This window comes from Rattus norvegicus, chromosome 6 (genome assembly GCF_021556685.1).
Source record: "Rattus norvegicus strain SHRSP/BbbUtx chromosome 6, alternate assembly SHRSP_T2T, whole genome shotgun sequence".
In the NCBI taxonomy this organism is placed as follows: Eukaryota; Metazoa; Chordata; class Mammalia; order Rodentia; family Muridae; genus Rattus; species Rattus norvegicus.
This window is the reverse complement of record NC_141539.1, coordinates 39,679,021-39,700,654: the sequence shown is the minus strand read 5'-3', so window position 1 is coordinate 39,700,654 and position 21,634 is coordinate 39,679,021. Positions and strand designations below refer to the sequence as shown.

General features: G+C 38.6%; 1 long non-coding RNA gene across 1 annotated transcript; it reads left to right on the top strand.

Annotated features, from left to right (window-relative positions):
- The first annotated feature begins 6,411 nt into the window (after window positions 1-6,411).
- Window positions 6,412-12,235, top strand: LOC120103513 (uncharacterized). Its single transcript, XR_015623452.1, has 4 exons — window positions 6,412-6,566; window positions 6,674-6,822; window positions 7,955-8,050; window positions 10,642-12,235. It is a non-coding gene; the product is annotated as an uncharacterized LOC120103513 (long non-coding RNA).
- The last annotated feature ends 9,399 nt before the right edge of the window (window positions 12,236-21,634 follow it).

Below are 21,634 nucleotides of genomic sequence, written 5' to 3'. Positions count from 1 at the left end.
TTAGCACTTCTGGGAGACCAGCTCTCTCCAGGCAGTTATGGGGTGCAAAGACCTGTAAGAGTAGGTTCATCAGCACTCCTAGGAGACTAGTTCTCTCTGAGTGGGATTTGGGTGTGGAGAACTGTGTCACAGGGTTAGCTTCTGGGCGCTGAAGGAGATGGAAAGAATCTTGTCCCTGGCTGCTCTGCAGTTCCTGTGCCCTGCCTGCTCCTGATGGGTCCCTATTTGGACAGTTATTGGAGCGAAAGTGGTGGTTTCACCTGCCTCCCTGGGAGACCAGCTCTCTCTGGGTGGGGTTTGGATATTGAGGGCTGTGGCAGAGTCTTAGCTTTAGAATGCAGATGGAGATGGACTAATTTTAAAAATTCATTTAATTTTCATTTTCAGTGTTTATTTACCATCTCATGGAATAATGATTTTGCTTTTATTTTTATAACTGAAATATTTATATAAACATATGTAGAAATATAGGTTATAATACATATATGAAATATGTTTGAATTAAGTTTTAAAATTAATTATACTTACATAAAAGAGATTAAGTACCTTCAATTCTATCTATAATTTTTTATTAATCTTAATTTCCTGTGAAAGAAAGCCTGTTCACACACGCACAAAAAGTCTCTGACCTCTTGTGTAAACATAGATCTGTTATGATTTTTATTCAGCTAAGCCAAAGGCATGTTGAGTGTCACCAACAAGTCTGATGACTGTAATGTTGATTAATGTCCATATGTGTGGGCATCTGGTTTCAGAGTATTGTACGTCGCACACTCAGTCCTAGGTCAGCAATAGTGTTCACGACTGCTGAATATTGAGTATGCATATCCAGGATGGCCCGAGTGGACATGCCCACTGTGGCTACACATCTGGCTGTGCTGACGGATCTCTATAATTCCATTTACTCAGCCTCCAGACTCACCCAGCAGTGAGCTGATACATAGGCTATCTCCAGGAGAAAAGGGGCATCTTTCCCTGCTCCTCCCTCAATCTGTGTGTATGTGTCCTTTTGCTGCAGACAGCAGTGACAGCAGGTGACACAGATAGTTGTGCTGCACATACACTGTCTTTGCGCTTCTTGCTGTCTGCTCTTACCATTCCGCTCCCTTTCCCCCCTTAGTTAACTTATTCCAGGAGCTCAATGTTCTATATCTGTATCACAGGACAGGGATGATTTTCTCATAGAGTGAGTCACTATTATAACCTCTTTCTCCAAGTCTTCAAACCTGATCTCTGGGTATCATTTAGAACAAACAGGTTTTTTTCTTCCTGGAAAACTATTGTGTGTTTTGTTCAGAGTTGCTATCTTTAGTCTCCCTGTCGCCAACAGTATGTGTCTATGGCTTACAAAGATTAATTAGAGGAGTTACACGAATATTTCCTCCTCTTTAGATTAACTTATGAACATTAAAGCTGACAAAGTTTTCTAATATTCTCAAGTGGCAATTTGTCAGTGCATGGATAATGTATATGCATTTCTATCAATTAGATAACTATTTATTGAATAATTGGCACTAAATGCAATACCCTTTTGTTGTTTTCAAATGTTTTAGCTACATTCTAATGCTTTCAAGGAGAAGGTATTCCCACCCTCCTAACTAAAATCTGTTCTCTAGAGATATCTTACAAACTGGTTCACAAACTGGAAATCAACCCACATCCTACAGTGAGGAAAAAGAAAGTGAGATCTGCGATTTTAAGTGATTTTAGTCCACAGACCCTGACTGTGGATAACTGATATTTAATTTCTAAGATTACTTAATTAATGGAGCCTATTAATAGACACCATGCTTTGAAGCGACACCAGCAGGAATTAAGTTTGCTTTTTGTTGAATGTTCATGGGTTTTGTTAGTTTTAGGGAACAAGAGTTGACTGGAAGGAGAAACTGCTCACAGGGAAATTTCTACAGAGTTTGAGAAGCACAGACCATTCAGACACAGTTCCATCTTCTCAGTGCCTGGAAGACTGTGTGGTAATCACACTCACTTCCTTACCAGGAAACTCTGAATTCCTGTCCCAAGACATTATCCCAGGGCTTCTCAGAATCAGGGCAGCACTCACATTTGAAGATTTCTAGCTTTCCTTTATCTCTCACTCCACTCATGGGTTAAAAAAATGATGATAAAATTACCAACCATTAAAACTGTAGCTTAACCCCAAAAAAGGACTGATACAACTTTTAAAACATGCTATAACCATTTTCATTAATTTTGGCGATAGAGAGAGAAAGCAATGAACTATTCTGGAGAACAAGGCCTTACATCCAGAAGATAAGGTTCCCAGTGCAGTATTACTGGAAATAATCTGTTCCCTTCCTATATTATCATATACTGCAACTATAACAGGAAGAAGACATAAGTAGGTTTCAAGTGTTTATGTCCATGCATAGGTTATATACCTTGGGCAAATCATTTTGCACAAGGAAAAGAAGCAAATTATCTCAGTTTCTGCTTCAGTACATTAAGGGTACACATTTCTGCTTTAAAAGGCTAAACAAAATAGCATATGCTTTCCTTTTTGCTGTAATTCACTTATCCTGTATTCTATAATAGGTCATTTTTAAAAATCTAGCAGTTCATTGGCCCAGGGGATGGAGGAGGCGGCACTTTATGTGGAGAGATTGACTTGAATGATGCTTCTCTTTCTTGGAAACATAAAAATATAAAACAGAAAACCTATGTGCTATATTTGAGAAAATACCACCATGGATGCTAAAGAAACATTCATTTTTCTTCTCTTTTGCATTTAGAAAGCATACAGAATGCAATTCCTCAAGAGGTCAAAAAGACTGGACTTTCTTGGTTTATTTGGAAGACATTTTATTTCCAGCATGACTGTGCAGGAGACAGTGTATAAAATGTCAAAAATCTCCTAAGTATGTACACATATCCTGTGGCCTTTATTTCTTTGGTTGAGGTCACAAATAAGATGAGGCAGACCATATGTTTGGGAAACTAACAATAAGAATGTTGCAGAAATTGAGTTTTGTTGATGATAGCAATAATATTTTTAGCACACTACGAAAATTGCAAACTCAGGAAAGCTAATTACATATGATCATTGTGACGTTTACTTCTATTTTTACCAAAGCAGAGCATTGAGTTCTGTATGTGCTTTGGTTAGTTTAGTTTGGGGGCCAGAGATGGGAAAATAAGACTTTTTGGGGAAAAATCAGACTTCTGGCTCCATCGCTGGGAAATTATTTTTTCCCAACACAGCTGTGCTATTTGACTTCATCTAGACCCATCCTTTACACCCAGCAAATCAGATGGGTCAGAGCTATCCAGGCTGGAACTAGAAACATGGAGAACGAGGAGGATTTTGGACTTTTCTATGGATGGGTATGTAAATAATCAGAGTATAACATCTTATAGAAGATATAACAAGTATTAATAAATATTAATTATGTACATTCTAAAATATAAGTATATTGGATAAACAATCCTAGAATATATTTTCTGGGGAGTCTAGAAACTGAATCCTGTAGGAGGCTGCTTTTCAACCTACTGACATTGATGATTTTTCTGAGAATCTTCATTTAGGAGCTCTTGGTCTGTGTAATGAGATGTTCTTTGAAGGTTCCAGTCATGCCCTAGAGCATAGTTCTTAACCTGTGTCATGACCTCTTTGGGGTCAAATGACCTTTCACAGGTGTCAAATGTCAGGTACCTAGCAGGTCATATACTTATATTATGATTCATAAAAGTAGCAAAATTACTGTTATGAAGTAGCAGTGGAAATAATTTTATAGCTGGGGATCACCACAACATGAGACACTGTATTAAAAGGGTTGCAACATTAGGAAGGTTGAGAGCCACTGGCCTAGAGCCTTACCCCTATACCCACCCATTGCAGATATCTCTCTGTACCTGTCTTCCTTATAGTCAAATTCTTCTGTCTTCAACATTAGGCTTTTAGTCATTTGAAGTATTTTTTGTTCCATTATTGTTCCAAAGATTCGATTCACCCCCTCCCCCTTTAACAAAAAAGCTTTATTCTGTTTCTCATTAAAAACCAAGCGTCAGTAATTGGATGTTGCTATATTCTAGGAAGGCACTTGAGTTAATTATCTAATTGCATTTTCACCCCAGTCTTAGGATAAGGATATTATTATGGCTGTTTCAGCCGCATACTCTGAGACTAATTGAATAACATAACAGCTGTGGTGTACTGTCAATGTCTGGCGAGGCCTGAGGGAGCTGGTCAGGGGAAATGGTTAGACATAATTTAGATTTAGTTCACTGGCTCAGTTTTACAAACATGGAAAGAATGCAACTTCTAAGACAAAAAGTGATTTGACTAGGATCTCACAGAAAAGTATTCTGCAATAGGAGAACCAATGTAAGACTTCTGTTAGCTCCTACGTGACACCAGGCTTCCTCATGAAATAGAATGAGGAGAGGTCTGGTATTGGCAGTCCCTGAATGTATTGTGTTTCAACCATGCTACTGAGACTGCTGTACCATGGAACAAGAGGGGAAAGGTTGTGCTGTCCTATTTGGATGAGACAGCCTGTTTGTGCCTAGGCTCCTGGGACTTCTGTTGAGAGTTGCTGGGTTACATTTCTTTTAATAAGAAGTGATGAGCTATATAGTAAGAAATATGGGACATTTGTCCAAGCAAATTAAAGAAATGTTAAAAGCAGACTCTTGTTGGCACAATAAGAAAATATTTTTCAGTGACTGTCTTGTTTCTTACCTCTTATGGTATGGCATGATGTTTGCCCACATTAACTTCAGCCTCCCAAATGAGAAGATCCATGAGGTAGGTTCTGGGCTCAGCATCCGGAAGCATTCTCATTGCTAGCCAACCTCAAGAAACTTAGGACTTTCCTCTATCAGCTCTCGGGTTATAGGTCATTTGGGTTTGCTTTCTGGGCCCTGCTCAGCCTAGGCATCTACATGGACTACAATCTATCACACAGCCTGATATGTTATGTGCTTCTTGTGGAATTCAGGATTATTTCTCTTTCTTCATTTGGATATTCAATCTTCAAGGATTAGCAGTGACTTTGGTAGAGACAAAGTGAGAGCTGTAGAGGTAACACAGAGAGAGATAAAGAGCTCTTACTCAATTTGTGGAGAGCATTAGCTTTACTATCTCTCCCTCTGTGTCTCCATGGTGCAGCCTGGATGTCCCATTAGCATACATAACTTCTATTTATTTACAGTGTCTTTGTGCTCAGTCTGTTAAATTCTTTTTCCTGAATTCTGCTTAAACACATATCTTCATTTCTCTAAATTGTTTTTTGTATTACTTGACAGTGGTGTATTATGAGGATAAATACTAGTTTATTAGAAAATTAGGAACGTATGCAGTTAATTTTTAGTTCTGCAGGACTGTGCACTGGCTTTTCAGTGTTACAGATGGAACATTTCCTGGAGAAGAGTTCCGGTCAAAGGTGGGATTTGCTGTCTACAAAGAGCCACTAAGTATGTACTGTGAAGTCTCCTCCATGGTGAGAAAAAAATCAGTTAATCTTAGATTAAAATATAGCTAGTAATGTATGAATATTTATACATGTCTTCAGGGCCATAAGAAACAAGAGGCAGACAAAAGTTGGCTGAAGAGATGCATGGAGGTTGACTTCTGGGATTCCTATTGCCACCAGCTACGGTATAAATGATCTCACTACTGAAGACCATTTAACTTCTTTCTCTGAGGGAGAAAAGCATTTTTAACACACTCCCATAGAAACACAGATGAGTACATTTCAAATGAGTTACTCATCATGACTTTCTGGATTTGATGCTGCTTCTCCTTCAGACTCTGAATGTGCACAGTGATTTTCTTTTTCCTCTCACCATCTGTTACCATAAGCTCATAGACAAAATATAGTTATAAATCAGAGCTACTCACATTTTACTCCTCTTGTCTCATGGGCTCTATTCATGGGTGTATAATTTTGTGTGCTCATAAATTCACAGTGCCTTGCATTCTCTATCTTTCTGCTAAGTAAGGGGCAGGCAAACCTCCTTTGGATCATTACTACAAGCTTCAGACTTAGAAGATAATGACTTTGAACTTCTAAATTAACCAGTGATCTCTAACTATCATTAGAATTGTTTTAAAGCAAAACGTTGGTAGGGTAGAGGAAGATGGACTTCTTTATCAGATTCTTTTTGTTTGTTTGTTTTGTTTGTTTGTTGTTGTTGTTGTTGTTGTTTGTTTTTGTTTTGTAGCAGAGACTGGTCATTCCTGTATGGACTACTTGTGGTAGAGGACAAGGCTGTACACTGGCTGTACTGATCCCATTAAAGAGCACATGCACCTACTGATTTGTCTTGTTAGCAGGCATGTATCTTGACTGTCAATGATGCTGATATTGACTGTCAATAATGTGGCCACCTGTGGAAAGCCGCAATAACATTCGCCACCACAAGATGGCACTGGCTTCCACTGTGCCCCACGTGGAAAGCCGGGATAACATTCGCCATTACAAGATGGTGCTGGCTTCTGCCATGCCAGCCTGACTTCCTTTCAGGAAGCTAGCTGTGTGAGCATGTACAAGAGTGTGTTCGTGCCAGGTCTTTGCCCACTCTGGGGCATGCCTATGAAATCATGGGTAAGCAACCAATCAGGTGTGGGCATACCGTGCTAGGGTTTTATAAACAGCGCCTTTCTGGGCCCCGGCTCTCTCCTCTTCAAGATGTAATAAACGCTTTGCTACAGAAGGATCCTGGTGTCCGCGCACGTGTTCTTGCTGGCGGGACGATAGCGCGGGACATATGGTGCTGAAACCCGGGAAAAAACGCCTCACCATCGCCAGCATCAAGGAGAGCCTCCGCTCGCGGAGAGGATTCAGAACTGCCGTGTCTAGGGTAAGCTCTGAGAGGCATGTTTGGTCTTGATCTTTCTCGTCTCTCTCCCCCATTAGAAGATGCAGCGGAAGCTTTTGTTATTGTTTTGGCAGCACCTATTCTTTCTCTTTTGGTTTTTGATTTTGCAGCTGCCGCTAGGCACAGTCAGAAGTCGTGCCTAGAATATGGGAAATGCTGCCCAACAGTGATAGCGGGACAGAGAGTGCTAGGGGAGTTACGGGACACCATGTCAGAAACAGATCGGGATGAAAGATTAAAGAGCTCAAAGAGAAAAGGTGCACATAAGAAAACAGACCCTTCCAAGGACTTTAGATCCGAGGAAGCGAGAGATAGGGGAAAGAACGCCCCGGGAGAGAAACAGAGGAAGGAGAAAACCCCGAAAAAAAGCCTTTATCTGGTAGAAGAGTTAGAGGCTTTGGGGCTTGATAGTTCAGAAACAGATGAGCTTAGCCCCTCTGAGGAAGAAGATTTAGAAGATGAGGCAGCTCGCTATGAAGAAGAAAGATATGGGCCTAGGTGGAGAGCCACTGTGAAGAAACCGAAAGTTATGGATCCTTTGTGGGCAAGGCTGCTAATTTTGTTTATTTTTTTCTTTGTGTGGGAAGCCATTACAGCCGTTAGGACAGGTCAGAGGGTCCTTGCAGAACAACAAGAAAGTATGTCAGAGGGAGAAAAGGTCTCGAAAGAAAAAAAGAAAAGAAAAGGAGATAAAAGGAACACAGTATTTCGGGAGAAAAATTTTGTGTTTGTGCTTGTAAAAGGTGTGATTAGGCTCTGGAAACTTCACAGAGTCATACTGATCAGATTTGATAGAGGTAGACCGCCTAAAAAATTTATTCAGGAGAATCAAACAAAAGATATCTCAATTCTAAACGTTTGTCTTCAGAGCTGTATTTTGCAGAGTGTGCCTACTTAGATTCCTGGTCTCAAGGACTTTCAGCTGAGACCAGTCAGGTTTCATTTTTCCTATCCCCTACCCCCAAGGACATCTCAACGCCCATACACAGCTTGATGGAGTTAATGTAATTGGGTTGTGAGTGGAAATATTCAGGACTGTGTTTCACTTCCATACCATTTGTGAATGTCAGTCGTGCTGCTCAGATATCCCGTAATATATCTCAGTATCTTACAGGAATTTGGTTTCAACACGTTGATGGACTAGTCCAGGAATTGAGACAATCCATCGTCCATATTAACTCCACTCGAGTAGATGGTCACCGTGGAAGTGGTGAGAAAGGGGAAATCCTACCTCTCTGCTGACTCCTATTGGAATCTGGGCCCCTTTGGCTGGACACCATCTAGTTTTTCCCCTTTGTCTATTGTCTGTCCTTGGTGTACCAAGCTGTCTATGTATGTCAGTTTATGTCTGTGGTTTTTGTTTCTTGTTGCTTAAGTGTTTTATGTTTCATGTTCAAAAGAGAAAATGGTAAAAACTTTATCTGCCAGTCGTTCACATCTTGATTTGGTTTTAACTCGTTTCAAAAAAGGAACAAATGAATAAAAAGCAGTTTCAATCAGTCCTTGGAGCCCTATAGCTGTAGCCAGGAGTCTAGGTCAGCTGGAGAAGCTGCCCGGGGGTGAGCGTGTGTACGAGCTGATCTTAAAGGCGCCAGCAGCTCCTCAACTTCTTTGGTACAAGAGCTGATGGCTGTTTCTCTTAGAAAAATCCCTGACTTATTATTAGACTTAGCAGGTGACAAGGTGCTTCTCTTAAAATCATAGCTAGAAAAGTAAAAATGGTGCTTGGTATAAATATTAAAGACATGTGTAGCCACTTCAATTTTGTTTCTCATTGGTTTTAAATGTAGAAATACGCTCTACATGCCTTGGTTATGGACTACTGGCTTTTAAGTTATTGGATATGGTTAAAAAGGTATAATATTGGTAACAGAAAGTTGACATAAAGCTGGTAATTTAGATAAAGTCATTCTAGACAACATGTGACATGAGCCAATCTAGGGAAACAGCTCTAAATTGAGATAATATTTTTATGGAATTCTTATTCTAGAAACCAGGCTTCTAAAAGATTTTAGGACAATGTCTCTTTGTTGAGGTATTGGAGACCACACTATTGTGCGTTCATATGTAGGAATTGGCAGTCAAACTTTGTAACATGAAGGATAGACTCAGTGTTTTGGAGACTGGATTTTGGAGACTAGTTTGTTGGAGGTTGAGTTTTGCTTTCCAAAGTTGTGGTTTGCCCTGAAGTTACTGTATTTTGATGCTAATTCCACTGCCCCAAGAACAGCTGCCTAGTCACATACTCAGAACTCAGGTGAGTTTCCAAAGTTGTGGCTGTGCTCTGGTGGTACAAGGAGAACTTAAAGATTGTGATTAAGGATTGCCAGTGTTATATTGACTAACTCAAACTTATTTGTAATTAAGAAAAAATCAAACAGATAGAGATTGTTACAAGATTTACAAAGGATTGATGAGGTTTTGGAACTTGTGAGAACATTACAGCCAGTTTGCTTACTCCAACTACCATTTCAAGATAGATTTAGAAGATTGTTTTTATGTTATTTATTTACATCCTGGCAATTATGAGTTTTCATTTCGTGAGCTTGCTTATAATTTTAGAGAGCCCATAAAGTGATATCATTAAAAATTTTACAAAAAATGGCTAATAGCCTTATATTATATAATTTTGTCACTTCTTCAATGTCAGAAGTTAGAACTTTAAATCTTTAAGTGTATATAGAAATTTTTACTACAAACCTTTACTCTCAAAATGAGCTTTGATATTTGGGGAATAGCTGTTACACTACTCCAAAAAAAGAATATTTAAAACTAATTTTAAGCTTCTAAAGATATGTTAATTGGCTAAGTACCTCACTTTACCAGAGGACTTAGGTCTTTGTTTGTTATCCTCATTGGAGATAAAGCTCCAGTTGTGTTAATACAGAATTGTAGGCTAGAGTCATGGAAATATTTTAAAAAGAAATCTGATAAAACATATCTTATTCCAAACAACAGTTAATTGGTTATTACAAAATACTGATATTTGGCCTATTACATATACAAATTTTTCAGACAAAATTGATAATTTTACTCTTTACATGCTTTTATGCTTCCTATATATTTGTGCATACAACCCATAAAAAATCGCTTACTGCATTTATAGGTGGTTCATCACTTGTTTATTCTACTTAATGCTTTACTAGAGACAAGTTTTCTACATGAAATCAGTGAGTGATGATTTCAGTGTAAATTGTCTGACAACTAACTGTCCTTTCAGTACTCTGGCTCAGACAACTAAATTAAACCTTAGACTCATACCTAGCTTTAAAAATGGTAATGGAGTTGATATGAAAAGAGGAAGACTCCATTTGCTTACTTTCAATTCCCAGCCTCGCCCTGCCAGCTCAGAGATTTCTAGTACGACTAAATCTGGACAATATTTACAGTATTTGACATTTCTAATTAATGCTTATGTTTAGGTAAATAAAGTTTGTGAGGTGCTAGAGAGATGGCTTAGTGGTTAAGAACACTAAGTACTGTTCTTTTATAAGTTTTAAGAACTCAAACTAGACTGCCTGGACCCCTTAACGAGGGAAGACAATGATACTAGACAGTTTATATCTTAATAAATAAAAAGGGGGAGTTATATCCCTGAATGCTATGTATGCTATACAATTATTTAATAATACTCTTTTTATTTCAATTTTAAAATTTGGATGCCAAGGAACTCTGAGTGTTTATGGCACCCTACAACTAGGCATACTTCTGCCTAGGTGAAATAGAAAGATCCACATATTGACATGATCCTGTCCAGATATTTTATATGGGGAAGAGGAAATGTTTGTGTTTTTTCTACAGGATGCTACAGGAGTGTGCCAGCTGCCAGAGGTGGTTGCTGAGACTTGCTGATCCTGGTTGCATGAAGATTCAGCTCTTGTGGTTCGGGTCCCTGGAGTCATTCCTCTGCCCTGAGGAAGATGGAAGATCCCCCCTCATTTCCCTGGTGACTCTTGCTGCCTTGACTGGTGTTGTCATCTTGCAGTCTGTAGCTTCACAGGAATGCCATCTGTGTGAAGCTGCTGTGGACTGGGGAACTCTGCCCTGGTTGTGCAGATCTCAGACATGGTTCCATTGCCTGCTGGTTGTTCCAGAGAAGAATGACTGATCCTGAACTGTCCTGGGAAAGACCTTGGCATTTTCGCTGCTATTGTAGCAGCCATTACTGCTACAGCCATTGTGTCTGCAGTGTCTAGAGTTACCCTCCCCCAATCTATTGTTAGACAAGCACAGTGGGTAAACTTTCTGGAGTAGTTGCTAACAATTGGGAATTCTAAAGTTTATTATAGGAGCGGCTTGACTACGGCCCTTGGTGATAACAGCTGAGGAGAACCAGATGAGGTGCCCACTACTTATCAGGAGTGGCTCTGTTTGGTGCAGCCCTATGCTGTGGATTAGTGTTCATGCTATGGTTGGTTTGCAAACTCAGATCTCAACAAAAACATGAAAAGGTCGTTATCACTCAAGCACTTGTGGCCATTGAACAAGGGGCCTCCCCTAGAATTTGGTTATCTATGCTCATGAATTAGTCGGCATCTGAGTTCTCTGCTCTTACACCCCATGGATTTGTGGATCCATTACACTGGGATGAGAGAGACTCAATGATTCTTTGATCAGCCCTTCTACATCGCTGAGGTTTCCTCATCGCACGCGATAGGGTGATCATCATTTCCCCACTAACTCATTTTCTGGCTGGCATCTTTTGTAGAGTTCGCCCTAGGTCATTTAACAGTTACTGTCACACAGCACTGCGGTATCCAGAGACGGGCAACTTTCCTCATGCACAGACCAATCTAAGACATGGGGCCCGGTGGTGATAGGGTTACCCTATGACGGATAAGGCTGTGACATAGAGGTGACCACGTGAAGCATAAACTGAAATAATATTTCCTGAAATATTAGGCAAGGATATATCATAAGGCTTTAGAGGTCAGTAAAAACAAATATTTTCCAATTATAAGACCATTAACAATACAGTGGTCTTCTGTAAGATCTTTACACTCATAACTGCTTAAGCTATCCTTCTATTTTTGTAAATTTATGTGGATTTGGGTTTGATGTCCTTAAATATGTGTGTTGGCTGTGGAAAAATACTTGCATGTGTTGATTGCAATAGTTCAGCCTGTGTTTTGAATTTGGATATAATTGTATAAGCCATAGGAGCAAGCAGGGTGTTGAACACTGAACGGTTTCAGTCCATGATAATGTGGACACTAACCTGGTGGTATTCAGCAGCTACTACAGCAAGATTGTCTGCAGCAATATCTTATAACGAGCCAAGCTGGTGCATCCCTGCAGGTTTAAGAAGACTTATAGTTAATGAACAATATATTGAACGATCTCATTTAATTCTCCCAGTAGATCTGTGTAGTAAATGTGTTTTCATAGAAGTGTACGTGTGTGTGTGTGTGTGTGTTTGTGTGTGTGTGAGCATGTGTTCTAATTTTACAAACTGTCAATTGATTATAAGTTTACAAATGAGAAAGCTAAAAGTAACTTTTTTCAAGTAACGTTAATAATAGCAGATTCAGTTTCAGCTATGATTTCAAATCTCATTTCCTTTCTATCCACACAAGAGGAAATGTATAAAAAGGAAAAGGTTGCATCTGCATAGCCAAAAATAATCATGCAATTTGACCAGATTCAAAAGAAATGTATATTATAGGGAATGGAGGCAAGACATTTCTGAGAATAGGAGCTTATTATCAACTATACTTCTGTAATTATGTATATATACACACAAAGAGGCATGCATGAGCTTACACTCTCAATGTGCTCTTCTCTAAAATTTCTTGTTCATAGAAAATCATTTAAAGGCTGTAACATAGCCTAAACTAACTGGATTTCTAACAGTCCTTGTGGTTTAGGATGACCTTGAAGTTATTTTTACGCTGACCTCCAGAGTACTATGATACTTGGTACCACACCCAATATATGTGGGGCAAAGATCAAAGTCAATGCAGAGAATCCCTCCACCAACTGGATCTATATCTCCAGTCCCAAGCCTTGTTTGTAACTGATAACCAAGAATTCTTATCAGTTCAATAGAAAAAAAAAAGCCCAGATTATTGCATAGTTTGTACACTCTGTAACTAAAATGATGCTACCTTCAAAGACTCATCCTTTGAATTATCTAATTACATGAACTAAAGTAACCCTGTTGAGCAATGAAAGAACTTGACTTCTGTACACACCAAAAGTATCACAGCTATCTGCTGAAGGCATATGGAACTTCAACTGTGAGGGAGTGGAAAGAAAACTAGCTTGATAGTTGGACAGAGGAATCCTTGTCTCAATTGAATTCATGCTACTGTGCTGCAGTCAGGCATGTCGCTGTTCTGACCCAGACAAATGGGGCCATAAGAGAGCTACTCTATGGCGCAGTTAGCTTCCTGCCCTTCCTGCTAGACTGTAATCAATAGGTGTTATGGTTTCTTTTATGTCCAGTAACTCCCAGAATTGCTTTGTTTTTTGTTTCTTTTAACTGTAAGACACTAAACTATTTCATCACAGTCTGCTAAAATGGATTAAGCCTCACTGCTATTCTGTAGTGATAATCCTTGCTCTGCACACCTTACACCCTACTCTGCAGTGCAGCATTGCATCGCCAGCATTTAGGGGGAAATGTGCCATAAGGCATCACACAAATGGACTGACCTGCAGTCATCACAATTGCTGATGTAAGTTATATAGACTAATTCTGATTCTAAGGAACTGAAGAGCAACACAGCCCTCCCAAGATGACCAACTATAGAGACACTACCTGATCCAGCATATGGATGTTGAAACCTTACAGGCCTCAACTGTTTCCTTGCAGTGAAGCCACGTCTGAAGTTATTGTCAATTTATTTGCTTTCACCTCTAGGCATCAAAATAGACTCATAAATATGGAAAGTCATTGTTCCTGTCTTAAAGTAGTGATTTTAGAGGGCTTAATTCTTTCATTCACAGCCCCAGTTAACATTCAGAAATACATTGCAACTACAGAAAGAGTGTTTTCTATTGTTTCTGGAAGGCAGATCACATGGAATGAGCTGACTGGTCACTGTCACAGAACATTTTAGATTAAAAGCCAAGGAATGGCATAGGTAGTTCATTTTCCAGTCTCTGCCTTGGATCCTCTTCAGAGCATCCTAGACTTGGCAAGCAGCTGGTAGAACTGGCTCGTGTGACACAGCCCTCACAACCATTGCATATTTGACTTCAGACTAGTGAATTGTGGCTGAAGTGCTTTATTCATGTTCTTAATCATCCATGTTTCTGTTTGTTGCCTTGGTTTACATCAAGGGAAGTGTACAAGATGGATGAGAAGTCAATGAGGGAATATGTTCTTACATCCCTGAGAGCATGGGGCTACACGAGCTCTTAGCAGGACCACTGGCATGTGGAAATACTCCTCGAAATTTCCCCTTTTTATACAGCCATGCGGAAACTGAATTGTTTACTATCATTAATTTTGTAGAAATTGTAGGTCATATAAAACTGTATCACATGAATTAGAGTACCAAAACAAAACAAAAAAATGCTATGCTAAAAATAGCATCTAAAGAAAGCCTCAGGATTGTAGATTCTGAATTCTCAGCTTATCTTCAAGTTCTGCAGTTTGTTTGCTTGATTTTTTTTAACCATAAATTTATTACCTGATGCTTGCAAACACCATATATACCTCTTTCCTCTCTCTGGGCTCTGGTGGTCTCTATAACAAAGATAGTGTCTTGTTTAATCCCACTCCACATATCCTAGCATGCCCATTATGGCATTTGGCATGCATATAAAATTAAAATTCCGTTACTATTGTTTTGAAATATACAAAATGTTGCATCTGTATGTGTTATATTAAATGTAGCCATTGTTTGGTGTGTGATGTAGATTTAACATGTGATATCTTCCCTATTGATGCATTACTTCAATTTTTAAAAAGGTTTTTGTTTTCTGGGAACACCTGTAAAAGATTTTATTTGACGACATTAACTTGTAAGGGAAGTAGAACATTATTACCACTGATGTGAAGGAAAATTTGAATAGCAGACAAATAGACATGCAATCAGGAATGCTAATATTAATATGCTACATCAGGCAAAATCAAATTCTATTTTTATAAGACAAGTATAAAATCAATATTCTTAAGGAGAAGTGAATTTTTACTAAGATAGAGAACATTCTTCAATATGAATAAGTATATTATATACTTATATAATATGATTATAAGTATATTATATAATAATGTATCATATATATGAATGAAATTATTATTTATTAGAGTGACTTACAGGATATGGTATTAGTAATTCAGCACTAACTGTATCCTGACAGAAAGCGCAAGGATATTGGGGTTGTTCAGTCTATGGGACTAAATGTCTCAGTGGTCCCAATCTTGTTCTGAAGTACCAGCAAAGTCCTAGTGAGTTTCAAGTTAATTCTGTGTTGGAATCCTGATAGGATCTTACACCAGGGAAGGAGTGACTCAGGATCAGGATAGGGGAACTTGGGGCAAGCAGTTGAAAAGCAAAATCTTCCTTTTTCTTTCTTTTTCTTTTTTTTTCATTTTTATTCCATCTTTATTAAATTGGGTATTTCTTATTTATGTTTCAAATGTTATTCCCTTTCCAGGTTTCCAGACCAACATCCCCCTAACCCCTCCCTCTCCCCTTCTGTATGGGTGTTCCCCTCCCCATCCTCCCCCCCATTATTGCCTTCCCCCGAACAATCCTGTTCACTGAGGGTCCAGCCTTGGCAGGACCAAGGGGTTCCCCTTCCACTGGTGATCTTACTAGGATATTCATTGCTACCTATGCAGTTGGAGCCCAGGGTCAGTCCATGTATAGTCTTTGGGTAGTGGCTTAGTCCCTGGAAGCTCTGGTTGGTTGGCATTGTTGTTCATGTGGGGTCTCAAGTCCCTTCAACTCTTTTAGTCCTTTCTCTGATTCCTTCAACGGGGGTCCCGTTCTCAGTTCAGTGGTTTGCTGCTGGCATTCGCCTATGTATTTGCTGTATTCTGGCTGTGTCTCCTAGGAGAGATCTACATCTGGTTCCTGTCAGCCTGCACTTCTTTGCTTCATCCATCTTATCTAGTTTGGTGGCTGTATATGTATGAACCACATGTGAGGCAGGCTCTGAATGGCCATTAATCTTCCTTTTTCTATGTACTTTTATGTGGCCAGAAGATGTGGCCCAGATTTGGGGTGGGTATTCGAACTTCAGATGATCCAGATTTAAAGTGAGTCTTTCACCTCAAATAATCCAACAAAGAAAAACTCCTCACAAGTGTGTGCCCAAGTACCTGGATTTTAGTTAATGCAAGGTAAAGTCAAGATGACAACCAAAATAAACCATCAGAATGAGGATATAGATACAAGACGTCTGCTGTGGCTGCAGGAAGAAGGGAAACTACTGGAGATAGAGCCCAGTCTCAGATGGAGTACAAGTCCAAAGGCCTATTTATTGATGATGATTGCAAGGCTGGAGAAAGAGGACAATAAGTCATTATGGCTCACCCATCACAAAGCATTTCTTCTTATGTTAGGAAGCCAGGGGATAAGCATTCTGATTCTGGGTTGGTATTTCAGCATAATATTCACCCCTGATGGAAGTGAAATGATATGTAATACATACACAAAATGCACATGTATGCTTATCTATACATTCATATAGTAGCATATTTAGATATCTATATAGTTAATTGTAAAGCTGTCAATATTTCCAAAATATTAAAGTGAAACAAACACAAATATAATTTATTTTTCCTTAGGAATTTATTTAAATATGTATATAAACTATCCATAAACATTGACACATTTAGTCCTAGTGGCACACCCACATTCTGTTTGTGTGTGTATGTGTATATATTCCTTTGCATATTGTACAACTTTATTGTGTGATAATTCTTGAGACTTATTTTGGGCTGTGTCTATTTGTTGACCATCAACTTTTAAGTGGATTGTTAGCAACACTTCTCTGCGAGTGGGACAATCCAATGCAGAATGCAACAGTCAAGTTTGTAAAGTTTCAGTGGATAATTGAGCTAAATCCAGTGGCTGTCCATTTCCTTCCCTTCTACATTGTGTATGATGAAAAGTAGTTTTTGTGTGCCATGGGAACCAGAGCAGCATCAAAGTTCCACTTGCCCCTCATTGGCAGGAGGACTGAACTGAAGGACTGGGTAACTGGGTGTGGTGGGAATGCTCCTCCAGGTACTATCATGGTGTGACCTTCTCAGTCAGTGTTGGCAGCTAAAATAACTATTCATAAGAGACTATTCAGATCTTAATTATAACTCCCAAAAATGTAGTAATAAACCCACCCACTTTTTAACAACTTGAATTCCATCAGAACTTTGTGTTGAAACAATCTACTAGTGCTATTTAACTGAAAAATACAAACCATAATGCAGGAGATGATAGAGGGGCATGGTCTTCAGACGATAGTTCTGGACTCAGTCCAAGTGTTGTTCTTTGGTACTTTAAGGTATATGAAGGACTATTACCGAAGTTAGAATTAAAGCCTGAACCTGGTCACTCTTCAGAAACCAACTTCAGTAGCCAATTAAACATATAATAGCTAAAAGCAGAAAATTCATTAAAATCTTCTTCTCCACAAGTTTTTCTTCAGGATCCTAACATGAGGCTTAGACTTTTAAGGATTTATTTTTGTGTTTAATTAAATGGGTATATGTATGAGTAGTGGGGGATGTGCATGAGTCAATTGCCCTTGAAGAAGGTGTCATGTCCTCTGGAATTAGAGATTCGGGAGACTGCAGACCCCTACTCCAGATGGGTGCTACAACTAAACTCAGGTCTTCTGCCAGAGCTGTAAATGCTCTTAAGCCCTGAGTCATCACCAGCCTGAAGTTTGGCTTTGAATAGGGGGCCAGAAGCATGCATAGGAAACCAATCCTTATGAAAGTATGGTACCACACATCCCCATCATGAGACTCTCCAATAACATTGTCGAACAAGAGATCAGAAATGTATGGAATCTCACTCCAGGATTTAAATCCTCCTTCTCGTTGGTCCAAGAACTTCAGTCTCTACTCCTTCCAGCAAGTGATTTCTGTAGATATCCCAGTATCTTAAGGTTCATTATTCCACTAGTCTGATAGCCAATAGGACTATACAAAAGTCTCATTGGAATATCCTCATTCCTGCCAAGATAGTTACAGGACTGTTGTTTTAAAAGAACCAGATGCACCTTTATTCTGCTTAATACAGAAGACAACATTCTAGTCATCAGAGCTGCCTAAGATGGACTCCAATGTAGGAGGAGAAGCTTCATTTTAGATGAACCGTGGTTGCTCTTTGGAACCATTTATACAGGAATTAGGTGGGTATTCATGGAATTCCATAACTCTCTTGTGTTACTCAAGGACCTGTGCCTTCTACAACTCTTGTTCCAGAATTTCTCATATGTAGGCTGTGAGTGGGAAAATAACAAAAACCTAAAAGCTAATTTCTCACCTATAATTTCTTTCTCAATTTATTCACCTTAATGTCTGCCTGCTGAGAGCAGCACTTTTACAAGACAAGGAAAAAGCATTTCCATCATCGTGTTTTCTTCTCTAATCTATTTATTTAGCCTCCCTTTGGTGAACAACGTTGTGGTTTTTTTTTTTTTTTTTTAGTTTTTCAATATTCAGTCTATTTCATCTCAGTGTGTTTCACAGTGTACTAACCATTATTCTTTAACTAACTATTAAATTAGCTCAAATCCCCGGGTTTTGTTAAATGGAAGATTGATCAATATTTTTATTGGAAAGCTATATTTTTTTAAACTTCAATAACCTTCCAAGTGTTCAGGTTTAAAGCTTTTGAGATTTTTAGTAAATATGAGGGTTCCCTTCATTCTTACCACAGCTTAGAGTTTTACTCATTACACTTTGAAACTGCATAATTGTGCAATTAATCTCAAGGATGTTGGAATGCATATTTTTAAAAGTAATTTTCTTAGGGAAATAATACATATCTCATTACTTTTTACTGTAATTGGTATTCATGGTCCCTTAGTTTATAGGTTTAAACTCCTGCCAGGGATGGCCAATCTCAAGGCCATATATTATTAAAATGGATTAATTTTTCAAACACATATTCCGTTCAATTTCTCATTAAACGAGGCATTGTAAATTCTGCTGTCAGAGCATACAAATAACATGATTATGCAATACTTGAATTATTCAAAGTCTTCTCAGCTGGAATGGGTACTAGACCTAGACACTGGGTTCATTCATTATGGAAGAGAATTTTAAGACATAGATGTCCAAACTAACAATTCCAATTTTCTGTCTATTGCTGTAACTAATGCCATGGACCACAAGCAATTTATGGAAGATGTGATTTATTTGGTTTATATTTCCAGGTCACAGTCCATCATTGAGAGAATCAGGGACAGAAACTCCAGCAAGAACTTGAAGTAGAAATCATGAAAGGATGTTACGTATTAGTTCTCTCACTGATAGGTTCCTATGTAGCTAGATCTCCTATATAGTCCAGAACCATCTGTCTAGAGAAGTTACCAACCAGGACTGCCTCATTCTTCTGGATCAAACTGATAAATACAGCCACACACAAATACACCCACAGACCAATCTGATAAGGACAATAACTCCATTGAGACACCTTGTCAGGTGATTCCTGGCTGGGTCTGCTGACAGACAATACTAGCTGAATACTGACCAAGGATCTCTTGAGATTCACCTTAATTTCCTAACAACAAGGAATCCAGGAAATTCAAAGAGAAGCCTACCGTGAAGGAAATAAACAAAATTAAATTCCATCAGATTAAGACTGGAAAGTCTTAAAAAAAAAGAAGGAGGAAGAATTGGGTTTAGACTTGGCTAGATTATTTGGTCATTAGTGCAGAATATAAATTCAAAGGTGATAGAGGCATGCTAGGAAGAATTTCAATGTATAGTATGGCATGTTGCAGTCACTGTGGAACTTGGGGATAAGCAAATGATTCAGAGGGACCAAGTCAGCACTTAAATTTTTATTTTTAATTATACTTAATTTTTTTACAGAACTATTTGGTTTATGACAAAATATAGTCAAAATAATGTGGAGTTCCTTTTTCCCCCTTTCAAAGCCTCCCAATTTTCTTCACATTCCAGACATTGTAGAATGGAGGAATCGACAGTACCAAATTGGCATTTAAACTTTATAGTTCATACTAGGGTTTCCTTGTGGACAAGCATACAATATATATCAACCACGGTCATATAATAGTGGTCACTGTCCCCCAAGTCCTTGATGCTCTGCCTATTCATCCTTCCTTCACTCTTAATCATTGGCCACCATTTTTAATGGCCATGTGTTTTTGTTGGAGAATGTTAGTTGTAATCAGATGACTGTAACCCATTTATGATTAGCTTCTTTCATTTAGTAGTATCAATTTGTTGTTTCACTGTATTTTTTGTGGCTTGATAACTCATTTGTTTCAGTGCTGTGTAATTTTTCATTGTCTGATATGATGGATCTTTTCACATTTTATATGTTATGAATAAAACAACGAAAATGTGGTTTTGTGTGTTTTCAGGTATACTTACAGATCTCATTCATTTAGGTAAAAATTAAAAGCCATGATTACTGGATCACATCATAAGAATATGTTTAATTTTGTAAGGAAATGTTAAATTGCCTTCAATGACAAGTGTACCACTATACACTCCTGCCACCAATGAATGAGAATCCTACATCTCTTTTGATATTTTTCTGAATTTAGGCCATTTATATAGGTACCAGGTATTGTCTTGGTGTTGCTCTAATTTGTACCTGAGCATCTTTTCACATGTTTCTTTGTTATATGCATGTCAATATAGTCATTGGTTAAATGTCTGTGTGGATTTGTTTTGCCTATTGTGAAATCTAATTGTTTTTGCTTTTTTTAAAGTTCTTTGTATGTTTTAGGTAACACTTTCCTGTTAGATCTATTACAAATATTTCTTTCCAATCTTTATCAGTAATTTTCCAATAATTTCTTGAACAAACAACAGTTGGAAGAATAATCCTAATTACCTAGCAAGACTGATTTAGACTTTTAAGTTTGGAGTAAGTTTGGATTTACAGAAAAATTATAAAGAGACTAGGGTTTGGCGTGCCTTGGTAGTATGCTAAATGAAGAATTTATGAGGATCCAGTGCCAGGATAGTGACTGCAACCTCCGGGTTAGATTGGTATTTACCTGCAAATCAAAACAACCCTGAGATTTCACCTCACACCAGTGAGAATGGTTAAGATCAAAAACTCAGGGGACAACAGATGCTGGCGAGGATGTGGAGAAAGAGGAACACTCCTCCATTGTTGGTGGGATTGCATACTGGTACAACCATTCTGGAAATCAGTCTGGAGGATCCTCAGAAAATTGGACGTTGAACTGCCTGAGGATCCAGCTATACCTCTCTTGGGCATATACCCAAAAGATGCCCCAACATATAAAAAAGACACGTGCTCCACTATGTTCATTGCAGCCTTATTTATAATAGCCAGAAGCTGGAAAGAACCCAGATGCCCTTCAACAGAGGAATGGATACAGAAAATGTGGTACATCTACACAATGGAATATTACTCAGCTATCAAAAACAACGGCTTTATGAAATTCGTAGGCAAATGGTTGGAACTGGAAAATATCATCCTGAGTGAGCTAACCCAATCACAGAAAGACATACATGGTATGCACTCATTGATAAGTGGCTATTAGCCCAAATGCTTGAATTACCCTAGATGCCTAGAACAAATGAAACTCAAGACGGATGATCAAAATGTGAATGCTTCACTCCTTCTTTAAAAGGGGAACAAGAATACCCTTG